Source organism: Palaemon carinicauda, chromosome 34 (assembly GCF_036898095.1).
Source record: "Palaemon carinicauda isolate YSFRI2023 chromosome 34, ASM3689809v2, whole genome shotgun sequence".
Taxonomy (NCBI): Eukaryota; Metazoa; Arthropoda; class Malacostraca; order Decapoda; family Palaemonidae; genus Palaemon; species Palaemon carinicauda.
The window spans coordinates 47948946-47953945 of NC_090758.1; the positions used below are offsets into that span (position 1 = coordinate 47948946).

At 34.3% G+C, this 5000-nt stretch overlaps 1 pseudogene; it reads left to right on the forward strand.

Moving 5' to 3' along the window:
• The window catches only part of LOC137626891 (uncharacterized), a 116089-nt pseudogene that overhangs the window by 74672 nt on the left and 36417 nt on the right, over positions 1-5000 (forward strand).

Sequence of the window (5000 nt, forward strand, 5' to 3'; positions counted from 1 at the left end):
AATTTTATAGTTTCAGTACACACACATTATATATGTATATGTATATCTACTGTATATCTATATCTATACCTTTATCTACATATGTGAAAGAACCTCAGGGAAAATTAAAATGTAAAATATAAAATTATAAGATTAAGTCCTGACAAGCATCCATCCTCTGAAGGACTATCACGAAACTACTCAAGACTTAATCTTTTATTTTCCATTTTCATTTCCCTGTAGTTCTATTTCATCTGAGCATCAAGTTTCCCCTGTGATTTTTATGTGTGTATGCATGTATATATATATATATATTATAAATATATATACTATATATATATATATATATTATACACACACATATATAATATATATATATATATATATATATATATATATATATATATATATATAGATGTATATATCCCATTGGACTAGATATTCATAAAATAACGCCCCCCCCCAAATAAAAAACATTAGAAATTTCTCCTCGCTTCCAGTTTCCAATTAGAACCTAATTGAATTCCAGGGTTTGGTGGGTTCTCAATGTATCATTTCTGATCGGGGGGAAAATGATAGTCTCTGACCATAAAGAATGTCACACCAAATTAATCTAAATTTTTCCCCTAAACAGGATGGGTGATCTATCATCACAATGCGACGTTGGGCGTGGTTTGGTGGGCGTGTGGGTGTGTGGGTGGGTGGGATCGGGTCTTGAGGTAGGGGTAAGAGGGACTAATTGGGGTCACAAGAAATTTTGGGGTTTTATATTTGTGGTAATAAATGTTATTGTTTTTTTGGTATTTAATTCTTTAGTTTTTTATTTTATCATAGTATTTTGCTATTTAATTTAATATTTGCTTTTATCTAATTGGGTCACAAGAAATGTTTGGGTTTTATATTTCTGGTTTTGAATATTATCAATTGTTTTGGAATTTAATTCTTTATATGTTCATTTTTTTTATTTTCATATATATTTTTATTGTTTCGGGAAAATTCGTGATCATATTTTGCTGAATAATTTCATATTCACTTTTATGTAATTGAGTCACAAGAAATATTGGGTCTTATATTTGTGGTAATAATTGTTATTAATTATTTGGAATTGAATTCTTCAAATGTTTTATTTATTTTATATGGAATTGAATTTTTAGATTTTTTATATTATTTTATTGTATATTTTTATTCTGTTTTTGGAAAATTTATGATCATAGTATTTCACTGGTTATTTTCATATTTATTTTTATCTAATTAGGTCACAAGAAATTTGAGGGTTTTATATCTGTGGTTTTAAATGTTATTAATTGCTTGGATTTTTTTTATTCACGTATATATTTTTATTGGTTCTGGATAATTTATGATCATAGTATTTTACATATCAATATCATATTTACTGTTATCTGGAAATTTTAAAACCATTATTCTAATTAATTTTTTTCCATATTGGGAGTAATTTTTTCTTAAATTCGAATTGAAATGAGCAATAAAAAGATAAAAAAAGTGACACTTTTGCGAATTATAATTTTGGATTTTCATCTGAATATGAAAATAATAATAATAAGCTATCTAAAAAAGTTAAAATATATATAAATCATTTTGGCCAATATGGTAACTTTCAACAATTATGCTTGTAACAAGCTAAAGGAGTTGCTGGAGAGCGGCAGTAGCTTAGAGCTTCTTTTGAATAAATGTGAATGAATATTGATAAAGAAATTCTGGATAGTGTTAATAATAGGTTCACTAGTAGAATTAATTGAGTAAAGCAAATGTCTATCAATAAATTATTCAAAGCTATTTTATGCAATACATTCATATTATACTATACAAAATGTATAAGGCAAGAGAGATTTCTCTATGTCTGTGTCTCATTCTCAAAAGAGGATATATACATACATATTTACATACTTGCATACATACACACAATGACTTTACTTGCTTTTCAAGATAGTCTTTTAACAAGCTTCTAAAAAGGCTATACCAAACTTTATTTGAATCAGACACTCCATAGGGAAGTAACATCAATGGCACTACGTAAAGGTCTCAAATATCAATTTCTTTTAGCGATGCAGATTTGCACCGACTCGCAGCGGTGCCCTTTTAGCTCGGAAAAGTTTCCTGATCGCTGATTGGTTGGATGAGATAATTCTAACCAATCAGCGATCAGGAAACTTTTCCGAGCTAAAAGGGCATCGCTGCGAGTCGGTGCAAATCTGCCTCGATAAAAGAAATGGAGTATAGTTTACTTAAATTATGTTCTCAATTTCTATTTGAAGAACGTCCTTCAACTAATATAATAGATCATTGTGCAGTTGTGAGGTTTTCTCCTTTCTGGCTTGATGGATCTATACGACCGAAAAACTGATTATATCACCCAGATTCCTAAAACTAATATAGTTTAAACAGTATTGGTGTTTATCATAGTCACCCATAAAAAGAAGAAAACCAAACAGAAAACGGAATGTCATCAACAGATATAAAAACGTACACCTAGACAGTGAAGCGCATTTCCAAAAAGAGAGGCGAAACACTTTGCATTTTGGAACAGATCACATTAAAACGAAATGAGAAGGAAATTCAGAAGAGCATTTCCACCCTAATGTACCAAAAGGAATATCCATTTATTCCCTAAGGCTCAAATTGAAGGAGTTTATAAGAACATATTTACCTTACTGCGGCTCAATGATGATACGTTCTTCTTCGCTGCGAGCGTGGGAAAATTTACCCTGTTGTGGGAGATTCTTGCCATCTGTGGGCAATTTGCATGAGGTAGACACTTGCCAGGCGATAATGTAAAGAAGCAGTAATGGAGGAAACGGGTCATGGTGGGTAAATGTAATATAATATAGATTTTGATGGTATGAAGAGACAATCAATGTAATGCTTGTATTAAATTGACCCGGTATAATACATTCACACATTCATGCTGAATATCAGTATTGTATGCATTTGTGCATATAACTATAACTCATATGTAAGCATACATATCTATCTATCTATTATCTATCAATCTATCATCTATCTAGATATATACTGTACAATTATTTAGGTTGCTTCACATTGCTACAACCCTAGTTGGAAAAGCAGGATGTTATAAGCCCAAGGGCTTCAACAGAGGAAAATATCCCAGCGAGGAAAGGAAATGATGAAACAAATAAACTACAAGAGAAGTAATGAACAATTAAAATAAAATACTTCAAGAGCAGTAGCAATATTAAAGTAAATTTTTCATATTTAAACTATAAAAAAAGAAACTTATGTCACCTTGTTCAACATATAACATTCTCAGCAAGTTTGAGCTTTATTAAGTTCCACCGATTCAACTACCTGATTAGGAAGGTCATTCCACAATAGGGGCACAGCCGTAATGAAACTTCTAGAATACCGTGTGCTGTTGAGCCTTATGATGGAGAAAAAGCACAGCACAGCACACACACACAAACACATACACAATTATCCCAATAAGTTATTCTTCGTAGATGATGATTTATAAAAGGTTATATGGAATGAAGTTGGGACCGGGGAGTAGATTCAGCTGATGGTGATTCTAGAAGATTCTTAGCCTCACAATTCTTATCAAGTTTTTTGTAACGAATCTGCCAGACTCTGCCTATATGAATCCTAGAATCAGATTCATAGCAAAGCCTAGTTCTGTGTTATCTAAGTAAATTATTCTTACCTACTTAAAGGGTTAAAGGTAGCTCCTGAATGGGAGAGGCACGGGATAGGGCAATGCCTTAGACACTGACCATATATACATATAAGAGACCAAGCCTGCTCTCCATTAAGCTAGGACCAGGGAGGGTGGGGCAATGGCTGATGATGACTCAGAAGGTCAGTTTATAGGTTCCCTTAAACCTCACATCCTCAACTCACAGGGGTAGTGAGGTAGCAGACCATTACTAGACCACTACTTGAAACTATCGAGCAAATGCACATACATAAACATATTACTGTTCAGAACACTGTATAATTAATTTTTTGAAGGTTATGGTGGCCTGTTTGGCGATCTACCGGACTGGGATTCGAGTCACGATCACGCTTGATAGTGTCTTGTATTGTCTAGAACCTCACCTTCCTTTTATCTAAGGATAGTGGGGTTTGAGGGATAATAAAGGACCTTCTGCTGAGCCAGTAGCAGCCATTTCCTGGCCCTTCCTGGTCCTAGCTTGGGTAGAGAAGGGACTTGGTCGCTGATCACATGTATAATATGGTCAGACTCTCAATGGCATTGTCATGTTAGCTAGGGCATTGTCACTGTCCCTTGCCTATGCCATTCATGAGTGGCCTTTAAGACCTTTAAATCCTATTTCAAGAAGGATATCTTTTTAATTTTACAAATATTAATTTATTCCAGCTTTCAAGGATCTGTTAAAGATGTCTTGGCTTTAAAGATAGAGAAAGTGTTTGGCAATTATAAACTGGAAGATGCGATTATTTTGAAAACTTGATTCCATTCTCTCATTGGAGACTAGCTCGCTACCTTCCTTTCTGTTCCCCAAGCTATTCAGATACTCTCCCTTGGTCTTTTTGAAAGATTCATATCATTTACAGCCTTGAAAATAATTCCACATGCGTTCTTCTGGCCGAGGCAATTGCTGCTTTCTAATGCAGGGAAGCTTTTCTTTGATTCGTAGCCAATTAGAAAAGAAAATTGCTCAGTTCAAACCCTTCATTACCAAAGATCACACCTATTTGCCCCACGATTCTCCTGCTCTTGTTTACACAGACTAGTGGGAGGGTAGGAACAGCATCTCTCATTTCTATATTTAGCCTCTCCAGACGCCTTGTATAGCCTCCCATGCGATAATTATAGAAACACCTTGGGAAACACATACACACACACATATAGACCTAGCGACTGGCAAGGCAATTACAGAGGAAGAAAAGGTGACGTCAGCAGATCGTATCTCTTGCTTCAGTGTTGCTTGTGGAGCCGTGGGAGGATGACGTCGACGTTGCTTCTCCTCTCTCTTCTGTCGTGGCATCACAAAGTTGTGCCTTTGGCAAAGAGAGAGGGTCTT